This window comes from Python bivittatus, unplaced genomic scaffold, assembly GCF_059951505.1.
Source record: "Python bivittatus isolate LINGU-HERP-01145 unplaced genomic scaffold, Pbiv_v1 ctg000210_np1212, whole genome shotgun sequence".
NCBI classification, from domain to species: Eukaryota; Metazoa; Chordata; class Lepidosauria; order Squamata; family Pythonidae; genus Python; species Python bivittatus.
This window is the reverse complement of record NW_028277053.1, coordinates 18,558,895-18,586,517: the sequence shown is the minus strand read 5'-3', so window position 1 is coordinate 18,586,517 and position 27,623 is coordinate 18,558,895. Positions and strand designations below refer to the sequence as shown.

The 27,623-nt window shown below is 38.7% G+C and overlaps 1 protein-coding gene across 3 annotated transcripts in view; it reads left to right on the top strand.

Annotated features, from left to right (window-relative positions):
* DACH1 (dachshund family transcription factor 1) overlaps positions 1-27,623 on the top strand; it is a 295,749-nt gene that overhangs the window by 211,520 nt on the left and 56,606 nt on the right. The window lies entirely within an intron of this gene.

Below are 27,623 nucleotides of genomic sequence, written 5' to 3'. Positions count from 1 at the left end.
AATTCCAGATCTGTCCTGTGCAGCTACTGCGAGATATGGAAAGAGCATTAAAATCTGGACACTTTCATTCTGGACAGGTGGCATTTTTAATAAGATTACACTAAAAATTAATGAGAACAACATTTCTTTTATACAAATCATTAATTTTGGTTCATTGCACACATAGCCCGCAATGGCTCCTTGCATGCTTCCCCCACACATGCACTTAAATCCTGCAAATGTTATCCAGGCTGAGAGAATGATATAAAACTGACTTGTTTTCATTTTTAGGATGAAATGATTTGGTTTCAGCCCATTTGCATTTATAATACAAACGTGCCCACCATCAAGTTAACATTTGTGTAGACTCCCAGTGAAATAGGATGAAAAGTTTTTCCTCGGTAACCATTTTTTAAAATGTTCCGATTCAATAATGTTTGAACGGAGCAAGCTTGGCTAGAGCATGAAATCTGTTCCCATTCAATCTGTTGCATTTTTTTTTCCTCCTTAAATGATTGTTGTTTAGGTCACGGATTTCTTTTGCCCCCCATTAGCTATCTCCCCACCAGCACCAGCACCAGCACCTTCTGGCATCTCTTCCTCCTGAAGTGGTTGTTAATATTCATGGGTTATCTAGATTTATAGGATATCCTAAATTAAAAATTGTTTTTTTGTCGCGACTGCATTTATCATAGCTCCTGAGCTAGCCCTGTATCTTTGGGCCAAGCTTACCTGTTTCACTTACAGATATTTGCAAAGATAGTTATTATCTGCTTGCATTGTTACAGGCCTGTAGCTCAGATACGCAATTTTGTTTCTGACCACCTTTAATCATTCAAAGTCATTAATCATTATTACAGGTGGATAAATTAATGCAAACTAAATAGATGTGGGCACTTGTGTCCTTACGAAAGAAAATGCCTTGTCTGCATCACTGTCTATTTAAAACACACACACACACACACAAAACCACATTTTTGCACATTAGTCATTAACCATTTATATATTGCTCTGTCCCCCAACCCCCCCCCCGCCCTAGACACATGGGTGTTAATCCATCAATTGGAACTGAAATGACTTTTAATTATTCCAACTGGGAGGTGTTAGGAAAGCATCATCTCCAGGAAGAAGCACCTCCCTTTTTAAAAATCACTTATCTAAAGTTGCCTGTGAAGATGCCATGAAAATGCTCAAAGAAAAGATAGCAGATATAGAAGACCAGAAGGAGTTGGCCAAAGTTGGTGGAAGACATTAATGGTGTTCTAGCCAGTTGTTTACAAAATCTTATTTTTTATAAACACAGATGGGCCTTTTCCGGGGCACACATTAATGCTTTTCCCTCTGTGCAGTTGGAGGGCAGATATAAGAAGATTCGAAACCTAGAAACACTGTCCATGTGGCAAGAGAGCAATAGAATCACTTTCTTCTAACTTGCCCCTTCTGTGAGCAACCCAGATGCTGAAGGATAACTCTACTTCAAACGTTCAGAGGTCTTCATTTTTCTCACTTACACTTACAGTAGGTGCAGCGAATCAAGGATTGCAAAATAGCAAATAGAGTAGATAACTTTTATAAATGATAAGTTTTATATGTTTAGTTAACTTGATCAGCTCAACAGTTTTATACTTATTTATCTATATGTACATGGATACTTTGCTGTATTTTCCTTTCCTTTTTTTTTTTTGTACTGGTCACTGACCGTAATAAGGTTTATTTTGTTCTGTTCTGTCCAAAGTTGCAGAATATTATTAATTTACAATCTGCGGTACACGTAAGGAGTTCAAAGAAAGTAAAGCAATATGCATATGAATGATTTAAGGAGGAGAATAGCTTTTTGCATTCACCACTAAAACTGTTGACCAGCAAGGGTTTTGCTGAACTCCATCAAATGGTTTCACTGACTGAAACAACCTTCACTTGTTAGGATCCAGCCACACAGAGTCTGAAATACCTGAAAATAATGGAATTGTAGCCCAAGGTTAGATGCTGGCTAATGGAAGAAAACTTCTAAAAGAGATTTTGCCATATACTGTTTGTAAAAATAGAAAGAGGAGAGATAAATTAAATGACAGAGTGGATAAATGAATGGATAAATAAATGAAATAGCTCCCCAGTCTTTAAAAATACGAGGAAATTAGCTAAGCGGGAGAGTTGGGGTGCTTTGAGGAGTTAGCCAGTGGGTCATCAAAGCATTCATGTTATAGCCACTGTAATCAGAGGATCATGAGAGAGATCATGAGATCATGAGATACTTCATGAAAAATGCCAGGCTGGAAGAATCACAAGCTGGAATTAAGAGTGCAGGGAGAATCATCAACAACCTCAGATATGCGGACGATACCACCCTAATGGCAGAAAGTGGAGAAGAACTAAAGAGCTTCTTAGTGAGGGTGAAAGAGGAGAGTGCGAAAGCTTGCTTGAAACTCAACATTAAAAAAACTAAGATCATGGCATCTGGACCCATCAATTCCTGGCAAATAGAAGGGGTAGAAATGGAAGCAGTAACAGACTTCATTTATTTGGGCTCCAAGATCACCACAGACGGAGACTGCAGCCATGAAATTAAAAGACGCTTGCTCCTTGGGAGGAAAGCTATGGCAAGCCTAGATAGCATATTAAAAAGCAGAGACGTCACCTTGCTGACAAAGGTCTGCATAATCAATCAAAGCTATGGTTTTTCCAGTAGTAATGTATGGCTGTGAGAGCTGGACCATAAAGAAGGCTGAGTGCCGAAGAATTGATGCCTTTGAACTGTGGTGCTGGAGAAGACTCTTGAGAGTCCCCTGGACCGCTAGGAGGTCAAACCAATCAATCTTAAAGGAAATCAACCCTGACTGCTCATTGCAAGGATTGATAATGAAGCTCAAGCTCAGATACTTTGGTCACCTAATGTGAAGAGAGATCTCTTTGGAGAAGACCCTGATGTTGGGAAAGATTGAAGGCAAAAGAAGAAGAGGACGGCAGAGGATGAGATGGTTAGATAGCATCACTGAAGCAATGAGCATGAAACTGAGCAAACTCAGGGAGGCAGTGAAGGACAGGAAGGCCTGGCGCAATATGGTTCATGGGGTCACGAAGAGTCGGACACGACTTAACGAGTGAACAACAACAACAATCAGAGGATAGTTGAGATGCACCTTTTAAAAGTTTCTGATTCTGCAAGGTTTCATGACCGTAGCAGACCACAAAGCTCTTTGGCTTTTTCAGGGGGAAGTCTGTGCAGGGAAGACACAGAGTTTTGAAAGGCACTGCTCCCTCTAGCTCTGGAAACTGAAAACTAAAAAAATGCAGGGTATAAAGAAGCCAGGCCCCATAGACAATGTCAGGTTCCATAGACAATTCATTATATAAATTACATTAAATGTTGGAATTGGTTGCCATTCTAAACACTTCCTTACTCATTTTATGCATAACCTCTGAACATTCCTAAGTACAGTAACATTTTCTTTGAAAAACAACAATAATAAAGTCTTTGTTTTGGTGCAATTAGATACAATAGAAAGCAAGACTGAATTTTAGCAGTGTGGGCTGTTCTTGATGTGTTCTATTTCTGAACAGATTGCTCATTTTTGTTCTTCAGGTGGTCAGTTTGTAAAGACAACATGGCTCATGAGGGCAACTGAAAACAAACCATAAAATAGGCTTCATAATTCAGGCCTCTGCCAGGAGCTCTGCTGGTTTGATATTATCTGGACTCAGCTCAAGCCTGGTTAGCCCTTGGACAAGGGCTGCAGACTAGATGGGGAAGTAAAAAAAATATTCTGGAAGGAGACAGCAGCATAACACTGCCCCAAAACTAGGTTCCTGAAGGAGACTTTACTATGAGCCTGATCATCTTTTGATTTGGCTGATACTGTGACATGAATACATTTTTCAGACCATTAAGTAAATAGTTCTTTGTTGCTGGCTAAATGTTATGCTAAATACATTAAATGTAAAAAGGACTTTTATTTTTGAATAAAAGAACATTTCCCTAAAAGGCCATATGCACGCACATCTACAAACATATACCCCTGTGAATCTCTGAGACAACTCTTCAGCCCCACGCTTGGCACTGTGGGCTAATCCCACTTCCTATGAAGGATAGGCTTTTCGACCTTGGAACTGAGATGCTGCCAATTTCATCATACTTTATGAAATTTTTCTACAGACATATTTAGAGATGGGTAGGGGTCAAAATATCTTTGTATCCCTAAACCATTGTCCACCATTTTTGACTCCCTTCAGAGCTCCAAAAAAGAAACATATAGAAATGTCCAGGTTTAATATAACATATGATTACATTGCCTTTTCATGTTGCACAGCTAACGTAAATGCATAGTTAAGAGCATCTGTGCTTCTGGGGGAGGGTCTATGTGGGAAGGATGAGTCATTTATGTTCAGAATATCTGCAAAAGGCAGAACAGGTGGCATATTATGTGCATAATGACATATTCTCCTAAATGACCCACAGCGCTAAAACACCTCCTTTAAAACTCTTGAATTTGCCTAAGATCAGAACTGAAATTTCAAGCTAAAAAACAGAAGTTTAAGTTGCTTTCTTCACTGAGTTTTTTAAGTGATTTATAAAACAATATAAAGATTGAAAGTAATAATTTCACACATCTAGCAAACAACTACAAATTCATAACAAGTATAATCCTAATCAGTACATTCTGATCAAGAAACCTGTTTTTTTTCAGTTCGTTGAGAAGAAATCAGAGGGGAAGAAAAAGCAAAGTGAATGGAATCAGGGACTCAGGAATTTAACCTTTCATAGTGTAATGTAATGAGTTGAACCAAAGCACACTTTCATTTTGGTGACCGGTCTACATAGACCCAATAAGAAAAGCAATAATTTATAGAGTTACCGGGGGTGGGGGAGGGGGACCTCAACCAGGCCATGCGTATTAATTTAGTTTCCCTTATTGTATTTTGTACAAAATGTATTTATATAGTCCCTTTCCACTGTAAAATCACATCTATTTTTATGCTCCAGCTGCATTTTTCACACGCTGGTTGTGACTGCTCTGTAGCATAAATGTGTGACTGCCCTGAGATTGAGCAGAAGCGGTCTCCTCTGCTCAGGCGCTCAGGAGGAAGAAACAAGAGAGTTTGTCCTCGCTGACTGGATGGATGGAAGAGTCCAGTGGTGGAATCTTCTGAATGGGACAGCGGGAATGCAGAGAATGTAAACAGGCATCTCTTATCGGTGGGCACTAGGAGGAATAGGGGTAAAAGGCCTCCACGTCCTCTTGAGAGGGCAGCCCTGCAGGACAATGCAAAGAGTTTGAGCAGCCTGTTCATTGCAATATTGAAAAGAGCAGGGAAAGTCCATTGTGGTAAGCATGAAGATGGATGGTGAATGCGTTTTCGTTTGCCTTAGAGATTGGCACTGGCATGCATTTGTATTTATGTGTGTGCATTCTTCTTTTTTTCTTCTTTCCTAAATAGCAATCTGTAGCTTAAGTTTTGTTCCAGTTCCTGAATTACAGTAACTGCTCATCCATACAACAAAAGTCAGGAACAAGATAGATGTTCATTTGAGAAGCCCTAATCCAAAGCTATGATCACACAATTAATTAGCAGGTTTTACGTTTTAGCACTCTATGCTACTGTGTAAGAATTAACAGTGGCGGCATGGTACAGAAGTAGATTCTGATATAGTAAACCTCTATATAGTTGATGTGTACTAAAGACTTTTAATTACAAATAAACGTAACACGATCACCATATATAGCAGTGATGAAGATTTGGGGGAGGCATTCGTTTTTAGGCCATGTCAAACAGGACTATATTATCAAGAGTGATTTTGGAAACAAGGAAGTAAGCTATTCCATTAACAGAACATACTAAATATACACCTAATTATTAATTAATTACTAATTATTAATTCCTTTTGCACTGCCTTTCCCTGCTCACATGTACATAAGTGTATCCAGATGTGCACTTGCACACAAAAAGAGCTGAATTTTCACCCAGCAGCCTGTTGGAGGTTGCGGTGAGGGACGCAGAACGTCCAACCTGTTTCCCATCCTTCCATCAGACACACAGCAGCAGAATGAGTCACTGCATGGCTGTTTGCTATATTAATCCATGGAAAAGCCAAAGCAATCTTAACCACTGGTGACCAACTGTTTTATGTCAGCTTACAGTTCAGAGCATCCTGGTATAATTAAATGCATGATCAGAAGATCAATTATTTACTCTGTAGATGATTTTTATTGTGGTTGGTCCAACTTCACACAGAAGCTGAATGAACTTTTCAAAGCTGTTTTGGGTTTTTTTTTCTTTTTTTCTTTTTAAGTTTCCTTTTTTCTCTCTCTTTAAATTTTACTTTTCTGATTACAGTGTTCATACGGATGCAGCTTGTGTCTGATCATCAGACCATTCTGGACAGTATCAGTGAAACTTTTTGAACATGTTTGAATTGCCATTGTTATCAGTATCTTCCAGGCCCAACAGAGAATACTGAAAAGTACAATTGTTTTAACTACTGTGAAATTGACATATGAAGCTGAAAACCAAAAGAACCTTTCATGGGATTTTAAACACTATTTTCTTCCATATGCCATCCCAATTATTATTTAGATATTACATTCCTAATTTACTGTTAAGGTTGATTAGAATTCAAGCCTCTCCAAAGCATTGCACCAAAGGTCTTGGGCTGTGGAAAACATTTTTATAAAATAATCCATTAATGCAGAGGAGTGCAACTAAATTAGTTAGCAATTTGCTGAGCATGAATTAATGAACAGAGCTTCTCCCAGTTCCCAGAGTTGTAATTTTCATAATAACCTCAGACCTTTATTTGGCAGGTTGTTTAGTTTTTTTTCGTTTGAAGGTTTTCATTAGTCTAATGAGGACTATACAAGGGCAAGCAGTCAGCACAATTTACATGGGGAAGCTATCATAATAAATGAAGCAATTTGAATAACATGCAAGGGTTTATGCAACAAGATAAGAAGAGATTGTAGAGTGAGATTTAGAGGTAACCAATACATTAGACCAACTAATAACTGAAGTAATCCCAATAAAAGGCTTAAGCGAAAGGAATGAAATTAATGTTATATACAAAACTGTGATGATATGATCCATGATTCATTAGATTAATAAAAGCCTTCCATTGTTTTTAGCGCTTTCAGCTTTTAGACACTTTAATTAGGATTGTTCATTGGATCCACTTGGCTTAGTTAAGTTTTAGGTGGCAGCTGGTTGTTTTTTGTGTGGTTTTAATGGCATTTCTGTTTTTCATCTTTTCCATTTTTTTATAACCTTAGCAGCCATTGAATTAACTCTGTTCAGTATGGAAGTGCGTTTGGAAGAAAGTGGTGGCTTGTTTCTGTCTGATTGATTGATTGATTGATTGATTGATTGATTGATTGATTGATTTGCAGTCCTGATGGGCTTTCAGCGGCGTACAAAATATATAAAATTGTATATACAAATATTACAATATAGTGCAAGGTGAAGTACAGAAGATGGTACCCCAGTCACTCCAGACCACCTGCCATTCGAATCTCTCCTACTCCCTAAAGGCCCTTCAGAAGAGCCGGTTTCCAACGCTCTTCTGGGAAACCACGAGGGAAGGTGCTGCATGCGCGTTGTTTTGGAGTAGCGTTTAACCCAGTGCTTCTCAACCTTGGTGGCCTTAAGGTGTGTGGACTTCGACTCCCAGAACTCCCCAGCCAGCCATGGGAAAGAAGGTCTAAATTTATCTGAAGAAACAGAGCAGGGTTTAATTAGAGATGTGGGTGCTTAGAGGAGTGCAAAATATTTTAAAGTTAATTCTTGGAAAACAAACAAGCACACAAATATTTGCATTTAAAATGGCATTCGAAGGGTCTTGTTTAATTATTATTTTTTGTATTTTTTCTCTAATTGTAATCTGTGTTCTTTGGAATAATGGACTGCTTTATTTTAAAAAAGGTTTTGGTGTTTAAATCTTCCATACATCTTTATTTCTATCAGACTCTGACAATCTCTTACAAACAGCATCTCTGACTACCCACATCTCTCATTAAACCCTACTCTGTTTCTTCAGATAAATTTAGACCTTCTTTCCTTAGAAAATGTGCGTTTCCCCCCCTTGGCTCTAATAAACCAAGGAACCATTCTTGCAGATGCCAGCTCCACCCTTGAAAAATCTTCCTTAGTCATAAATGGCCCATAGCAGTGGATCAAGGCAAACCCAAGTGTCCTGGTGGCAGATTAAAGAGTTGGATGAATGGCCACTCTAGAAGGTAGGACACAGCCTCTGAACACTATTAGATAAATTGTTCTCCACTTTCTTTTTTATTCCTCTCCCTCTTCTTGATTTCTATCACCAAACCATGTAAGATATTTTGTTGAATCTGGCCAGGCATGTTGTCAAAGACGTATAAATGTCACCACGTTTGAGAATCTTCCTGGTCTAGTCCAATGGCCGCATTTACCTCTAAGAAACCTTGGGGGGGGGGGGCGCGTGTTGCTCTCCCAGTTTCAGAATAATCAACACAGCTTATCTTGGGCTAAGGGGTAGTGATGTGTCTTACTCATGTGCTCTTTTGTCACGCCTCATATACAAAGAAGATAACCAGAACCAGCGAGAGCCTTGCCAGTAGCAACTCTGGCTCCCGTAAAGGAAGATGCTTCTAAATAGCGCCTTAGAAGCATTTTGCAGGTGAATACCGAGAGAGTGATGTTTGTCAGACACAGAGTACGGGATGCAGAAGAGGCTAAATGAGTGTCAAGCTGTAGAAACCTAGTGACAGTAACAAATGTGACAGAAGTGAAGGAGACTTTCTGAATTCTCCTAATGAACTTTGGGGAGGACAGTCATACGAGGCTTAAACCTCCAAATTATTTTCCCTATTATTTTCTCGTCAGTCCTAATTACTCTCTTTTAATTGGCCAGTCCGTGATGGATTGGCAAAGAGACTTGGCCTCAGAAAAAGACCAGGAGAAACTTCAGATAAAACTACAAGACCGTAATTTAGCTGTCATGCCCTTTGTACAACGACAGGGCCATCATATGACCTACGAGTCTGGTATGCTCCGTATGTTGTTGCATTTCAGGAACAATGATGTCATGTTTGCTCAAGGAAAGGTACAGAGAGAGATATACACGTATGTGGATCTTTAGATAGTGTTGATATATAACATGATCGATACCTGATTTTAATTATAGTGAAGTAGGCTGGTGGTATCTCTGGCCGTCATCATCCGCGTGCAATATTTTTCCTAAGCATTATGTGACAAAAGGCATTTGTAATTATATTTACTTCTGAAGGATTATGGTTCGTAGTTAAACCAAGAGAGGCATCTTGTCATTTTCAGAATCTGTTAAAGGTGACAGAATCTATTTTTCTGCCAACTTGTGAAGACCAGGCAGAGAGCAAATTTGCTGTGGTCAGCTAAGTGTAACCACTGAGCAGGAAAGTGAATTTAATAATGCATTATTGTTCTTCACTGAAGGTGAACTGTTACAGTGCCTTTGTTACAACAGACTTTGCCTGTGCTGAGGTTTCCAGATGCCGTGCAGATTACCTGATTAAAATCTCTAATACATGATAAAATATACCAAGTAGGCTTTTGTATTAACATAAACACATCAGGTTTTGGAGGACTATCGGCACTAAAGCTAATTGGAAGTATTTACTACTTTGTTATACAATGCATATTACAAATAAGTTTTTATTACAGGGAAGACTAAATGATAAGGAACTGTAAATTTACAAGGCTTACAACTATACTGTGATTTTTCAGATAATGAGAGAAAAGTTCAATTGGTTTTTCATGGCATATCAAGCCTGTGAGCTGAGAATCAGGGTTCTTTTAAGTTGGTAGCAGGCAGATGAAAAAGCATAAATGGTTTGGCAACATACTTTGGTTTCTTGCCAGCTTCTTTCCATCTTGTGTGAAACACTTCCTTTCAAATCCTCTTTTGGAGACCGAGCCTGATAATACTTTTTTCTAACATTGATAGTTTTTCAAGCTTATTTCTGGATACACCATTGATTGAGAACCTAGTTACATTCACATATGGAAAGACTGACCAGTGAAATGACTTCTCTGGGTTATTCATTTCAAGGCATCCCTGGATCCAGGGAGTATTCAGACAGACAGCTCCATATCTACTGTTTCAGGATCCTCCAAGGCTAGGCATGAACTAAATTGCAGATTCCCAGACACTTGGATGGAACTCACTCTACTGTCATTCAGAACTGACGGCCATCGCAGACAATGTATGGTCTCTGAGCAAGTAAGAAAGACGTTGCAGAATTTAGACCCAGTCACACTTCCCTCTTGCACTTCCCCCCACTGTACAGAGAAATCTTCAGCGTCTTTTTCTCCCTCGTTCCATCAGTTAGAGAGGGTTGCATGTTCACATCCTCTGCGTTCCTCTCCTGTTAGGATAACTCCCATGGAATTAGGCTGGGATCTTCCTGCTGTCGCTAAGCCTCAACATATGAGGAGATTTCTCTCTGTAGTATTAAACAAAACTTCTGTGGCTGATATCTTCTCTCCTCAAATGCACAGTAGTTTTTTCTCCACCCAAAGGGGAAGGATCTCTAAATGCCCTGCTCCAACTCTTCAGCTAGCTATGTTAGCTTTTTATAATGAGGAAGATCTCTTTAAAAAGTCAGCCTTTCCAGGGATAATAAAGGACAAGGACCTGTTTGGTGCAGCACAGGCAGGAAAATGAAACCAAGGGGCTACAGCTTCTAAGTGGGGAATCTCAAGAGGTGAGAATTCCTGCCAGTAGGAAGCTGGAAATGGCTACATCTCCTCTGACTTGAGAGCTGAGTCCATCCACTTGCAAAGCTCTGTGCTGGGAGGGATGGCAGAAGGGCGGTGTGATCCCGGACTGGCACAACTGCCCTGCATGGAGGGGGCAAAGCAGTCATTTTTTAAAACATTCCCCCCTTCTCTCTAGGGCTGCTGAACACATCTCTTTACAAAGCTCTTTTCTTTACGTTGGCCATACCTTTCATTTTTTCTCAGTCTGCATGTTTCTGCTTCTCTTTTTCTCCATGCAACCTGCTTTATTTTTTCTGTGTAATCCAACTGTAATAATAGAGTTGTTCCATAGACTGTGGAGAGGGTGGCAATTTCAGGCCCGAAGCAGCAATTCTTTAATTTTTTTCCTGCTGAGATTCAGAATGCTGCTTTTCCAATAATATGGGCTCTGTCCTCCTTTCTGGGAGAGAGGCATTTATTAAACAATTTCAAATTAGGGTATTATAAGAATGCAAGCACAGCATAGCAACGCATGTGCTTGAATTAAAGTTAACAGAAGGAGCACCTGCCATAAATACAACCAGAGAGGAAAGAAAGTCAACATACAAGCAGAAAGAAGGGACTGTAAAAAGAACTTTTAATTTAGAAATGTTAATATAGTAAGGGGTAAAAAGTTTTTGTTTGTTTGTTTGTTTTTTAATTTTGCAATATAAAAGAGGATCGAACGATATTAGTCTCAGAAAAGACCTACCAAATATCTCCATAAATGCTCTGGCTTTACAGATTGCATTTCCATAACTGTATATATTTACATTTTCCATAAATGCTCTGCTTCTACAGACTATAAACCCCATACACGACCATTTTTCTTTGTGTATTTATTTCCACCTGAACTTTATAAAAGTCAGTGCAGAAAATAATTGCCCCATTGTTTGTTAAACCGGAGCATCTCATTTACAGGCAATTATAGTTCTTTTAACTAACCTCTGTTTTGAAACCACACGGAAGAAAACAAAGCAACTTCCCTTCTGGAACGAAAGGTTAAGCAAAGCAACCGCCTCGCAAATAACGTTGTCAAATTTCTAATCTGATGTGAAATCTGCCGTTTGCGTTGCATTGCGTCGCGTCGCGTGAAGAATGAAGCGGATGCCCGGCTCTTTCTTGCAGTATTCCTTCCGTCGGGATGGTTAAGCCTCCTAATTTGTGGGATATTTAGCCGACTCGTATTTGCAAACCTTTTACCTGGCTCTTTCCTGCGCCGCCCCTCCCCAGTCACCTTTCAAACTGAAGGCAAAAAGGTTAAGCAGAGCAGGAGCCCCACCAACCGCCTCGTCCAATTTGTAATCTAACGCCCCGATCGACTGTTTGCTTTACAGAATTACAGCGGTTCAGTGTAAAACAGATGCAGAACACTTGATATTGTTGCCCCGCTATAATACAAATGACCTGATTTTTACTAGGTGGATAGTATTTCCTGTGTTCCCTAAGAAACTCCAGAAACCACAGATTAACAAAATGGAAAAGCCTGGTCAGCTTCTCGGCCATGACCTTGGCAGTCAAACAGAAGGAAATTAGTCGAGTGAGATGCTTCTCAGCTGCAACTGCAAGGCTGTGCTCGCTCGCTCCAGAGGACAGTCAGATTCTCGTGAAGCAACAGACGGACCGGGCGACAGTTCTGCTCCTTCCTTCCTTCCTTCCTTCCTTTCAGAATGCGTGGATTTCTCAGCTAAGAAGTTACAGGTTTATTTATTTAGCATATTTATAGGGCCGCCCATCTACCCAAGCACTCTGGCTGGCACAATTGCAATCCGTAGCTTTGAAAAAATGGCATTAAAAAGAAAGAATAATAGCAGTCGAGGCCCCTAAAAAATCATGCAACTGTAACAACAGATAGCCCCCACCCACGCCCAAGGTCCATTAGCACCCTGGCCTCACTGCTCTTTATGAACTTGTGGAAGGACAACAGGGTTGGAACCGTCCGGATCTTGGTGGAGGCTGTTCCAAAAGAGGCTCCGTGACAGTGAAGGTACTTGCAAGGGTCCACCACCAATACTGCTTCACCAGTAAGATTTGGAGAATGCCCACTCTGGCCAAACTGGTAGAGCAGAAACCATCGGGGAGAGGTGGTCCCACAAGTAACTTCATCCCATGTCATGTAGGACTTTAAAGGTGACAACCAGCCCCTTGAATTGCACCCTGTAGCCTACTGGGAGTCAAGGGCAGCCCCATATGGGGCACTTTGCAGTAGTACAGCCGGGAGGTGACCAAGGCATGCATGACTGTGAGTGGTGCCTCCTGATCTAGGAATGGACACAATTGGTGCCCAAGACACAATTCTGCAAAGCCTTCCTAGCCATGACTGCCACCCATTCTCCAAGCAGGAGCTGAGTGTTCAGGAGAACCCCCAGATTGTGCACCAACTCTGCCTGGGGAATGTTATTCCATTCGGAATCTGTCTGTCTGTCTGTCATCTATCGGTCACATTTATATAGCCGCCCATCTCACAGTAAAGTGACTCTAGCCAGCTTGCAATAAAAACAATCATAAAATCAAAACGTTAAAATCATTTTAACATCATCAATATTAAAGACATCATCAATATTATTAATAACATGATAGTGGAGAACACTGATGTTAAAAACAAGGTAGCCATCTCATCGACTCACCATTGCCTTGAGACCCCCAGGCCTGCTGACGCAGCCATGTTTTAAAGGTCTTCTGGAAGGATGTCAAGGATGAGGTTAACCTCACCTTGGGTGTGTGTGTGGGGGGACCATGTTCCACAGGGCAGGTGCCACGGCAGAAAAGGCCCATCTCCTGGGTGCCGCCACATGAAACTCTCACAGGACCTGCAGCATGCCACTTCTGCCGGGCCTAATGGGATGAGTAAATGGGTGGAGGGGGTCCCTCAGAAAACCTGGCAAATAATGGAAAATCACTAGATATGATTTTCACAGCCCCTCGGTCTTGTCAGGTACCTTGGAAGAAGAAGCAAAAATGTTGTGAAACAGAAACACAGATATTGTGCATAGTACATAGTATGTTAATAATCTGGTGATTATTGTGATGAGAAAGTGTTAAGTAAATGTTGTGGGAAGGGTGAAGCAACAACTTCTCCCATAAGGCACTGCTGACTTCCTACTTTGGTGTCCCATTATCAGAGTTCTCCAGACTGAGACCAAGGAATGAAACTTACTGCTGATAATGTTCAAAGGATAGATCTTCTGCCCAGAAATGTTATCAAGCTCCCATATTTCCTCCCTTGGCTGAGCCATTAAAGGCACCCAAAATATAAATTTCTTCCATTTCTGTTTGTTGTAAATATATTCGAAATGTTTTCTTTGATACTTTAAGCAGCGGAGCACTGTGGTCTAAAGATAGTTTTGTTAGCAGTCTTGAACATTTTGAAAGATTTCGAGAAACTCCAGGGTAATCATGTTTTCTTTATTTCTGAATTATGCTCCTTTGGGGATCCTTCTAGATGGAAAGATGAGGTAGAAATCAAATTGGAATTTTGGTAATAGAAGAAATTGTGCCCTGGTAGCTCCCGGGAAACATTGGACTGTAAGCTTCTGGAGACTGGATTGTGCTCGAAAACCTCAAAAGCATAATAGATTTCCACAGTTCCTACCTTTATCAACCTTCAATTCAAAACCTGTCAAAAATTTTCCATCTCTATTTAACCTCTTCTGTACGTTAGTCCTGGAGCTGAAAATCTGCAGTGTGCAATATATGCCACATTTTTCCAGTGATTCTTGGAAGAGCAAAATATTTCCTGTTTCAAATTCCCTATTTCTGTCTGTCTGTCTCTCACCTATTTAGTACAAGTGATGTTTTCAGTATTACACGCTAGAAACTGGTTTTACCTATTTCTTAAAATGGAGCCTTGACATTGAAAGGTCCATGGCTGAGTAGCAGGTGCCACCTCACATATATAAAATCCCAGATTTGATTTATGGCATGTAAAGTGAAAACATACATTGGGTGGGAAGACTTGGGGATAATTGCTTTGAGCCAAGGGGCGAATCTTGATCTCCTGGAAATACTTTGGTTTGAAAACAAAGTTTTGAAGCAATCATACGGTTCAACTTTGGAGGTCTGACATTACCCAGTGTTTGTATGCCAACAGTCCTTTCAGAAACGCACATAGAATTATCTTCACAAAGAGATATAACATAACAACCAATCTCTGCAAATATAATGTGCAGGACATTTTTCTGAAGATACATTTCCCCTCCCCTTTTCATTCTATTTACAAAATGAGAAGTGAGGTCAATCTAGTGAGCTTCAAATTTAGCCTTCTAGACCTTACCTGATAATTAATTAATTAATTAAGGCCTCATTCAAAGGCAAGGAAGACGTTCCTTTTCAGGTTCTACCTCTTGAATCAAAACTATTCTTTGTCCCACAGCCCTGTCTTGTCTTGCAAGTTGCTGATTTTCAAGAAATTGATTTTCAAACACATTCTGGAGGAAAGAACGGAAACAAATACAAGTGGGTTTAATTATACCAGAAACATCCCAGCGCAGCCAGCCCAGGAAAATGAGAAAAATGTGCATGTAACAGTTGATCTTGAAGTTGCCTTCTTTGCATAACAATGAGACAACACATGTTCCGCATTATATGAACTGCTTAAAAATGACCTTAAGATTTGTTTTCAGAGGGCACTGGCTCAGCAAGAGAATTCCACCCACCATACATGGTTGACTTTGCAGAGTCATCCTTTTTTTATTTAAAAAAAAAAATCTAGGCAGTGCCCCATTGCAAGACTGGTTGCGCTGTTCTCAGAACAAGACGAGGCGGGGAATGCATTAGAAGAAGCTGGATTTAGTTTCCAGAAGAAGCATTTACCTTCCCTAAGATTCAAGAGAGGAAGCAACCTCGCCGTTTCCAGCACTCTGGAAACCCTGGCAGCTTGAAGATGTGTGGACTTCAGCTCCCACAGTCCCCCAGCCAGCACAGCTAGGGAACTCTGGGAATTGAAGTCCACACATCTTCAATCGGCCAAGGTTGAGAAACAGTGCTCCAGACTAACAAGCAGACAACAGTCCTGTATTTATATGCTGCATTTTAATAATTAATGCAGTGCTCTGGATTGCAAGCATTCTGCATTATGATGCTGGAAGTCAGTAAAACAGCTCACAGACTTTATAATTCCTCGCCTAATAAGGCAGATTTTTTTTTTTTAATCAGAAGCATATGCTACAGCTCTCTTCTGGATTACTGCCATAAACAAGCAAACAAAAACATAAGACAAAACAGGTAACATGGATTGCTTCTTGGACAGAAACCACTATTTCTGAGGGTTCAGCTCCTACATTAAACAAAGTTTTCTTTTTACATGGTTTGAATATATTCATTTCCTACCTATTTCCTACGCCCGCAAGCCCTCACTGTTTGGGGCCTGTTTTATGATTTCCAGAAACAATTGTGACAGACTTTCTGACTTGCCAAGGCCATCGAGCTCACAGCTCACAGCTTTAGGTCACCTGGGACCCATATTTGGAACGCCAGCTCTTCAGTGAACGGTTGGGACAGTTTCATATAATTTTTGCATTAGATGAACAAATCAGTCTGGTTTATTTTCTATAATTTTTAAGCATATATTCCATTTTCATACCACTTCACCAGTATTCCGTCTACATGAAAATTTGCTGTGCATTTTCATATCCAAGAACATTCAGATGCATTTTTGGTGTCTAATTTTCCTTGCAAATATTATTCTCTAATTTTCTTTCTTTCTTTCTTTCTTTCTTTCTTTCTTTCTTTCTTTCTTTCTTTCTTTCTTTCTTTCTTTATTTATTTATTTATTTTCCTGATATATACATAAAAACATTTTTGTATTTCATGATCCCTCATGTATACATTTTTGAATAGTTATATCATAAATCTGGAAAGACTGTGACAAACAAAGGACAATTTTGTTCTGGTTTACATTTTGGGAAGTATAAATACAATTTCTTTTTATTTTTTGAATTAAATGAATTTTATACCCTTACCATATGAATATGCAGAAGTTCCAATTCTGAGAACTGAATGTTCCAAATATTCTGGTTTCTCCTCCAGACCACATCCATCATCCTTTCTGGGTTGGTCCAGGGGTACTACATCTGGAACACCACAAACCGCTTCTGGTTCATAAGATTAACTTCCGAAAAGCCATCGGGACGCTCCCCAAACAGCCAGGTTAATGTGGCTCACAGCAGAAATGGAACATTCCAGAATTCTTCAGAGTATTCTGTTCCCGGAGTGATAGGTTTTGCACATGCCTGCAGCATATATAAATATATAATCCTAACAGTTCTTATCCTGCATAAGAGATATGGATAATTGAAATTTTACAAACAAATCAATATTCTAATCAAGAAGTACATCAGCAAACTCGAGAGTTGACTGCAGAAGTTCAAGAACCATAGAAATTCCTTGACAGTAAGGCTTCAAGAATGCCAACTTGGTTGCTTAAACCAAATGTAAGTGGCTTATGGCTCCTCTCTCTGAGAAGCAGGGAAGTTGGTCAGATTCTGAGGGTACAGAGAAGATGATCCAAGAAGAGGTGGCATTTAAAGGCTGCCAATAGAAATCTTCTGCAGGTGGCAAAAAGCTTAGCAAAAGACCAGCACAGTTGAGGACACCTTAGCAGCTCTCTTGGCTGCATCTACTGTCTCCTCAAGCAACCATCAGATTTATGTCCCTATAAATTGAGTGTTGAACTCCACAAATATTTGATATGAGTCATTTGTCAAGCACTTCTGGGATAAAAGTACTCATCTCTAGTGATCTAGGTGGCAGATTGCCAGGTTTAATGAGAGCCATTTCTTCTCATGTATTCTAAGAATGTGGACAATATGCTAGTTGCTGCATGTTTGGGTAGATGCCGTCTTGTTCTTCAGAGCTGATTTTTGTCTAATCAGAGTGGCTTGACTAGATGGATCCAAAGTGAGGAAATCCATCTTTGCAGTAAGGTAGATGAGGCACTTGCCAGTCACCTAGTAGAGTTTGAGAAACCCAACTCTGGATTCCTTGAATCTTGACGCTTACCATCCAGTTGCTGTAGAGTATGTTTTAAAAGTATGTAGCTATAGAAACAGGTTGTCTGACCCATTACAATCTGGGTTGAATTTCAACCTGGTTATGAGATTGCATCAGCTTTGATTGCAGAGTGAAAGGCTTTACAGGGGGAAAGGCAAGGGGAGTATAATTTTTATTTATATTTATTTTTTATTTATATTTCAAATTTAGATACCACCCATCTCATGAAAAAGTGACTCTGGGCGGTTCACAATGAAACAACAATGAATATCAATTAAAATACAATAAAAACAATATAAAATACAGTAAAAGTAGAATAAAACCAGACACATATGCAAATAATAATATCTTCCAATATCTTCTTAATCTTAAGATTCTGCTGGCTTTTTCTACTACTGATTATAACATCCTGCCATGGGTTGGCCATTGGACACATTTACCGTGGTTCTGTGCCTGTTTGCAGTGAGCACATTCATAGAATAGAATTGGGTGACCATACCTTGGTCTTGTTATGGTCAACCTGTGAGCTCCCACAGGATTTCATTCTTTCCCCAGTGGGGTTCAACATCCATTTTAGTGATGTGTAATTTCTTTGACTGTTGGGTCACACCAGTTTTTTCAAAACATTTAGCGGGCAGCATACCAGAAGTGGGCCCACTTTCCCTCTTAACCCTGCCCCAGCTTGATGATGATGATGGTGATGATGATGATGATGATGATGATGATGATGATATCACAAAATACAAAGACCTGCAAATATAAATAGAACAGCTGTGGCAAAAGAAAGCAAAGATAGCACCAATAGTAATTGGGTCCTTGGGTGCAATCCCAAAACATCTGGAGCACAACTTGAAGGCCATCAGCATTGACAAAATCACCATCAGTCAATTGCAAAATGATACCCTTAACACCATCAAACAACAACATCTGCTGATCCCAGGTCCTTGGGAAGTATTCAATAGGTGGATAAAAATGCCAAATCCAGTCTAAGCAACCGGGTGACTGTGCAACCAACAATAATAATCCTTCGCAGGTCGAATGTTTTGGCCCCACTCAGCTGTCCATGTTTGAGAACCATAAAGGTTTTGTAGGAGGGCCACAGTTCTTCCATCTGTGTGAAACTATCAGGGATGGTCAGTAGCAGTTTTGGAGTGACCTCGTGGCAGCATGCTGAATTACTCTGTTTCTCAGTGCCTTGTGAATGAGCAGAGTCAAAATCCTAAACCGATAGAGGCCCTGTGAGTGGGCCGTTCCTTTGACACAAAGTGGGCTACCTCTTTGAGTTAATCTTGTGGTTGGCTCAGAAGCTGCAGCTGTTGCAAAATGCCTTAGCCAGGTTGCTAAAGAGGGCTGCCCACCTAAACGTGAGACCTCTGTTCTGAAAGTGTTGCATTCTTTGCTGGTTTGCAGTGTCCATGTGATGATCCCAAAGCCCTAAAACATTTAAAGGAGGGCACATCAGTTGAGATGGTATGAGGACACCCTCTGGAAGGTGCTCAATCTACTATTAGGAAACCTAAGGGTGGGAATGGTAACTACAACAACCCAGTTGTGGACATTTCTCCGTGTTCAGAGATAATTTACTAAGCTTTTGATGCCAGCTGAAGACTTAACTGTTCATCCATGCATTCGGTTAAATTGGCACAGTGGTGCCTCCTGTTCGGGATTGGTACTGTTCTGTGTTATCGCTGTTAAAATGCTTTTGAGCGTGTTCTTTTAGAGGGATTTTTAATTTTGAATTAATTGTGCTTTAATTATTGAATTGCTTTGGGATCTGTTGCTGTTGTTTCATGCTGAAAAATGGGTTGGAAAATGATAGATAAATAAGTAGAAAAATGAATCCTGGAGAAGAACAGAAATGACTTATTCCGGAATGAAAACTCGAAGTGAGTTCGTAAGAGTCAGCCCTTTTGCATGGAGAAATTTTGACAGCGATGAAGACTTCCACCAAGCAAAACACGGAATTGTTACTCTGGTCTTTCCTTTTTAAGTCTCTTCCCTTGGTGGTAGCAGTATTTTTGCAGGTTGGTTCAAAACTATTGATTAATTTAAGACCTATAGCTTGGTGGATCTATTCTAAGTATACCTCTCTCTGAATTCAACCTAATATAGTTAGAAAAGCCTTCACTGCCCATTCTAGTGTATCATTTTATTTAAAAGTTTAATTTTTCCAATAAGTCTTTTATGTAATTCATAAGACTGTCATTTAACCAGATCCTGACTAAAGCCCAAGATAGAAATGTGGGATGGAATTACTGTTTGACATACAGATGACTTTGGGAAAAGACTACTGATTTCTCAGAATATGTGGTTTGAGGAAAGTTGGTTAGAAGTGCATTACAAAGACCTTCCAAAGCAGCTATGTCCAGTTTCCAGCGAGTAACAAGTGAGAAGAGAAAATCCTTAATCCTATCCTATGATGTAAAAATTAAAGCACGTATACCAGTCTCACTCTTATACCATAATTCCATCTTAACTAGGGACAATATTTCTAGGCAGTGAAATGCACACAATTTTTAATGTTTTTGGAGTCAAAACTGTGAAGGTAGATATGGATATGAATTTTCAAAGCTTTCCCCCCCTTTCTCCTACAAATTTGGATTATTTTTCTCATCTCTAGACCAGAGAATGGTGAACTTATAATTGGTGTTATTTCAACTTATTGTATGTTTAGCTGACCATCCGTCCCATCACAAAAGTCAACAATAATAAAAATGCAAATCCTTGACCGAGGGATGTGTTGCCCCGAGAGAGCATTTCAAAGATGGTTTATCAGCTGTTCATTTTCTCCTGTCAGGTGTTGAAATCTTTTCCTTCCCATCATATTGCAGGGAAATGCAGTTCTACTGATAGTGTCTACTTGTAGCTAAGCTGTGAAAAAGTCAAAAATTCATTTTGTAAAAGCAGTTATCACACTGAGTGTCGGAGGCTTAGGTTATTGGTCCTTTTTAACAGACCTCAAGATAAGATGTCTAATTTCCTGACCCAGCCATCTGTGTGTGGTCTCTGTAAAATATTTAATAAAAAAAGGTATAGTCTGCTGTTCCTAAGTCATATAAAGATACAATATTAGTGTAGTGCCTCCTACAGAATAGAATTTTAATTACAGTAACTTTCATCCTATATAAAGATGTTTTTAACCAAGTGTTAAATTAGCATCTTAACCAGTAAGAAACATAAAAGGCCAATATATTTGCTGTGGAGATTATATGAAAAATATTTAAATGAAGACATTGGGAGATGATGAAACAGTATTTTCATAATTAAAAATATTCCTAACAATGCAGTAGCAGAGGGTATAAGAGTGATTCTGATAAAGAAGAGGAGTCTTAATGCCCTGTTCCAGCTTCTACAATCCAGGCCCAACCCAGCATTTTGCTCCATGTGGGAAGATGTTACCCAACATATTGAGAAATGAATAGGTTGAAATTAGATAGAGAATTTACAAGCCACTCATTTTATAGCATCTGATTTTGCTGTACAATCACAGTCCATAATTTAATCTTTTCTCCAGCGCATTGTGTTCTCCAGTCCCCAGGTTCTTCTTAGCCTGGCCATAATTTCTTCACTGCCACATAACTTTTAGCCCTCCATGGATCTTGAAATCTACTTAATAATTTCCCTACTTATTTTGAGTCTTCCCATTGATAGAACATGGCACATTGTGAGTAGAACAAAACCAAACCTTCTTATAAAAGCTCAGCACAAGTGAGTTTTTCAGAGCTTTGGCTCACTTCAGATGGTCTTCTCTTCTGACTGTTCAGCACGTCATCCATTATGGATTGTATGATTGTCAGCTGATGAAGCTCTGAGGGAGATCCACGCAGGGATGATTTCAATTTTTAGTTGCTGAAGTCCTGTAGATTTCTTAATATATCTCCTGTTCTGTGTACTGGAAAAATAACAGTCCTTTATGTTATAGTATATAAAGAGATTAGTTTTGATGGCCAATGGGGATACCATGCATGATAGAATTCTATCTATTTATATCTATCTATCTATCTATCTATCTATCTATCTATCTATCTATCTATCTATCTATCTATCTCACCTTTACCAAAGTGCAGTACAAGTCAAAGAGATACCATAATTACAGAAATTCCATCTGATACATATAAAATCAAACTGAACCAATTAAACACAGATTTTACAACTGAGTCAAACTCAAAAATAACAGCCACACATATTTCAGACAGTGCTCAATAATACGGCCTTTCAGTGGTCATGTGCAAAGCAAAGGAGCTGCGTAGCCAATACTTGCTAAACCAAGTGATGACAATACTTTCAAATGATAACATGGATGGAGTATCTCAGAAAACTTCAGACTACTTGCCACCAAGGTATTGCAAGTACTATAACAAACCGAACCTCCCACTCCCATTCTTGAGAAAGGTTTTGACCTTGCCCTTCCAAGTGATTAGTAAAATCTATTGAATTGCTTCAAGTGGTGCTGGTGGTTGTTTTAAACCTACCTTTCCTTGGTGAAAGATAGGAATAGGTTTTTTATTTATCTATTTCTGCAAATTATCTACCACCTGAGTCCAAACAGACTCAAAGTGGTTTCTTAGAGAACTAAAGTAAGAAATAGTTCCTTCTACCATATCTCCTGTTGGACCTGATGGACATACAGAGCTGTGTATCGTCAGCAGAGATGTTTGTTTTCAAAGGAAGAAGTTTTACATAATATATATTTAATTTCCATATTTTAATTTAATTTAATTCAATTTTCAAGATTGATTTTTTTTTACTGATGGTTCAGGATTCAAGCTCTGGAAGTTAAATCATGGTGTAAATTAAATATGCATTGGCAGTTCTATTAAATATATTATTTCATTCATCTCATGAATAAAGTCACATCACTCACTACTTTTTCAAATAGTTTACTATTTAGAAAAGCAAATGAAATTTTCTGTTTTTCTGATTGCACTCACCATTGCAAATAGCTTTTATCTAATAAAACATATTTAAAAATAAGTCATAATAATACCTTCAGTGACTGTTAGTTATTGATTTATAAAGACACAGACATTCCTTACGATTCTTATTCTGTGCCAGACTGAGGCTGGCTTTGTATGTTTTTTTTTTTTAAATATATATAATTTTTATTAACTGTTTTAAGAGCAATAATAAGAATAATGCAAACTAAATCAGAGCAGAGAAAATGAAACAGAGAGAAATAACAGAAAAAGCTAAAAGTGCAATAAAAAAAAGTAGAAAAAAGAAAAAGATATAAAGAAAGATATAAACGTATAAAATAGCTTCCAATATTCTTCACAGCAGTTATAAGTACAATTATATTTTAACCTCTCTCTCTAAAGTTACATCATGACTCTCTTCTTTCTATAATCTATCCTGTCTAATAATCAAAACCATAAATCACAAGTTTTTTTTTAATTTTTACACAAAAAAATCCATAAGGGGTTTCCAGTCCCCAATAAATGTAGATATTGTCCTTTCTCTAATCAAAGAAGTCAATTAGTCCATCTCAGCAAGTTCTGTCAGTTCACCAACCATTCCTCCATGGTGGGTAAGGCCAAATCTTTCCATCTTTGGGCATATCGTAATCTCGCTGCAGTGATCATGTATTAAAATAATATTCCATGGCTTTTTTTCTAACTGTTTATCCATTAGTCCTAAAAGGAAAAGTTCTGGCTTCAATTGAATATTAATCTTTAAAATCCCCTGAATTTGAATTCACATTTTTTTAGTGTTCTTACATGTCCACCAAGTATGATAAAATGTCTCTTCATGTTGTTCGTATTTCCAACATACATTTGAAATGCATTTATACATTCTAGATAATTTGTCTAGCATCATGTACCAATAATATATCATTTTATAAAAATGATCTGTAAGATCATAACATAATGTAAATGTCAACCCTTTTGGCCACATATTTTCCCATTGATCCATCTGTATATTATAACCAAAATTCTTAACCCACTTTATCATACATTCTTTAACCCATGCTTCTTCTGTTTCAAATTTCAACAAAGGTTTATACATTTTAGCAATTTCATCTTCATGGTGCGCAATTGTACTTCAAATTCTGTTGTACTTTGCTTCATACCATAAGTCTTTTAATCCACTTTAAATCTTTCTGAAAACTGTAAATGGGAAAACCATTGACAACTATATCCTTCTGCCATTAGTTACTCTCTTGATTTAATTTTATATTCCCCTTGATGATTTTCCAATAATTCCTGTTACGTTAACCATTTATCTTTGCCTGCCATTTCTTTTCTATAGAATGCTTCTTGTGCTGAGATCCACAGGGGTGTTTTCAGGCACAGCCTGGGTTTATATCTAGTCCACATTCTCCATATGGCATGTCTAATAAAATGGTTTTTAAAATCCACATTGGGCAGCTCACAACACAATAAAAACAACCAAGCTCAGAAAGCACCAAGAACGTCACAGTTCTACATACATTCACAATTCTACATATATTACAGTTGCTAGATATAATCTCTTCTATTAAAGCAATAAAAACTCTGAAATCCCCAAACAATCTCAGTAAAAACTCACAATGCCCCAGGGCAATGCTCTCCCACACATCAACTTACCATCTTGCTAGGCTGTAGCCTCATCCTTCCCCAACACTTGTACATATCTTATATTTATGCACTAGATCGATTCTCGGCAAGTTTCAATAAATCTACAACTATCTCTCCCTTCTAGTAATTCGACTTAGCTCCTCTTCTGGGTATGACATCCATCTGTGGAAATGAATGCCATTCACATCTTAGTCTCATGAGAAACGACAGAAGAAGAAAAGCTCAGTGTATGTGTTCACTATATTTTAAAACCTCTGACCATCCATATTTATTTCTGATATTAATGGGACGACACAAAGAGGGAAAGTTTGGTTGGTGAAGCTGCTGATTGGAAACACTGTTTTAAAGCTGGATTGACTAGGGATGAAAATGAAAGAGTCGGTTTTAGTTCTTCCATTTTGATTATCCTGAACATGGCATCTAGTGGAAGCCACCGTGACATCACATGCATGACATCATTGCACCAATGAAATTATGCAAATTGCCTTAGTCATATCTGTGAATTGCATTAATGCATGTTCACTGTGCGGTGGTCTTGCCATGCACGTGTTCATCGCTTCTCCTCACCCTACTCCAGATTCCCAAGAGGTCCACCCATCATGAGAGGTAGTTATCACTTCTATCTTCAGCTTAATCCAAACATCCACAACAAATTGATTAATCATAAATTAATTGCAAATGTTTACATAAAGCTCCTGAAATACCACTAAGCTTTTTAAATATGTATTTCATTCTGTTGCACATTATTTCCAAAAAGTTGAAGATAGATAATGAATCGTATGTATCTGGTCTTGTATGTGTATATTTTTAGATTGCAGCCATGGAGAAGCAGACTATAAATATATTAAAATATGTCATATGAAGATTAAAAAGTTTCAAAGTACATTGATAATTACAGCTGCTAAAACAACATTTAAAGGCTAACCTATAAAAATATTAGGGGATATCATTGCAGATCAGATGTGAATGTTCTTGGTTCAAGGCACATATGAAACACAATATTAGGATGTTAATTCTCACCTATTTAAACACATACACAAACACCCTTTTCTCTTTGCCTCTCAGCCGCAACATTTTCTGTTTGCAATATTTGATTTATTTATTCATCAATGAGCTACAGCTCAGAGTTTACAAGAACGTTTTTTCCTGTGGCTGCTCCCCTTTCTGAAAAGCTTCTCTTCCATCAGGGGAAGGGAACTCATCTCGAGGAGCAGAAATTTCTGCAGGGATCTCTTCCAAGAACTGCCTGGGAAACCATTGGTGACTTGGGGACCGTGTTTAACTTTTTGATGGGGAGAAGATGCAGAGTCAGGATGCAAAGTGGTGGTGGTGGGGATCTCATGCACGTGAGTGAAACCGAGAGGTTACAGTTGGGGTGGGAAAGTCTTTATGCAGGCCTATTTTACAGCTTACGTGGCAGTTTTTGTATGTTTCTTATGCCACCAGTTTTCAACTGTTGGGCCTCCAAAACCCAGGAGTGACGTCTGGAGGGGTTTTGAAGTTCCAAAGAGCACTTTAGGATCATAACGATGCATGCTTTGAAGGAAATGTACTCCCAGGCACATGAATTCTTCAGAACTATTGCAGCCACCTTTTTTTCAAGTATTGCAGGCTAATGTCTCACAGGCTTTGCACTACACCTGTAGTTATTCCCCTTGTGCATAGAGTCACGTAATTTGCAGCTGAAATTACTATGGACTGAACTGAATTATTATTTGATCTTGAATGTAACTTTCTTCCCCTTAAAGATATTCTAATTGGGAGAAGCTAAAAGTAGCTGAATGCCTTTTGTCTTCTTTTTGTCTTTTTTCTTTCCATTAGTAACCCGTTCTCCTTCCCATTGCTTTTGTTCCGTTGCATCTCCTTCGGCTGGGGGAGGACTGGAATAAGTAACAACCAGTGCCGCTTTTGAAATGGAAAAATGGTTTCAAATCATTGGCAAAGCTTAATGACTTTTGACTGCTGAGATATGTTAATTTAAGGCAGACCAAATGTTCCTCAGCTGCAAAAATTTGGTGTTGTTCACTGGGAACTGGCAAGATTTATGAGGGCCCAGTGGCAAAGATTGTGTACATGCTCCACATTACAATTCTTTCACGTATTAGCTGATAAAAGGCAGCATGGAAATTTGAAAGGGGAAACTAAAAGAGAACAGGGAGAAAAATAACAAAAAGGTTTCAAGGACCTAAAGAGTTCCTTGAAGAAATCTGAAACTTAGTTCTATTTCCTTCATCTTTATCGGTATCCTTAAAAATCAGAGTAAATGTTGTTTTCCTTACAATTTAGAATTACGTAGGAAACTGAAAAAGATGGTTAAACAAATCAGTCATTCAGTAAATAATAAGAAATCACCTACAAGCCTTTAGAAACCAACAGTAATCAGTGGTTTCTCTCTTCAGTGATCTGGCTGAACTTCTCCAGTTTGGCTCCAATCACATAGGTGCCCAGGTGTTGTCCCATTATGGGGCAAGTCCAAAGAAATAGCATTATACCACTGCTGGCATGGCTTCCTGAACTCTCATGGTTCCTCTGCATTCCTCTGTGGTTAAAAATGGGATCAAATCAAATGCTTTTGCCCCAGAGATAATCAGGTTTCTAAGTAGAGAGTTTGGTGCAGATCATTAATGAAAGCTAGATTTAAGGAATCCAGACCCTGCAAAGTTATTTTCAGACTATGAATCTGCACAGTATAGATGATCATACGATATTCCTTACAAATAATACATCTCCTAAGGTATAATTTTCCAGTCTTTGCACATTCTATACTTTTATAAAAGTATAGCGACGATTATTTGCACATGTTATCTGGGAAAGCATATTTGCATGATAGATTGACCATAATTAGGCTAAAACTATAGAGAAATCATTGTTCCTATTTGAAAGATAAAGAAGAATCACAGGTGGGAAAATGGAAAATTCAAACTAATGGTCAAAAAAGAAATTGGGCAATGAGAAAACCAAATTTTGTCAGGAGTAAGACAGATAGATCAACTTGCTGGGTTGGTTTTGCTTAATTTCTCAGTTTTGTAAATTTCAGAAAATACCATTTTTTCATGCACATTTATACAATGATTTATTTATAATTTCAGTTTAGGAGGGCATCCTCTTGTCATCAATTTATAATATTAATTTCTGTGCACACTTTTCCAGATAGAGAGAGAGATGGATATATAGATACGTAGATGGATATATAGATACGTAGTGTGCACTTTTTAAAGATATGGAATGCAGTGCAAAATTCCAAAAAGTGCAGATGTGACATATTTGTGCAATTCTGTAAATGTGTAGAAAGGTTCCTATTAAGTGTATTTCTCATCTCTACCTGGGAGAAAAAAGATCACAATGCAGAAAAAGAAG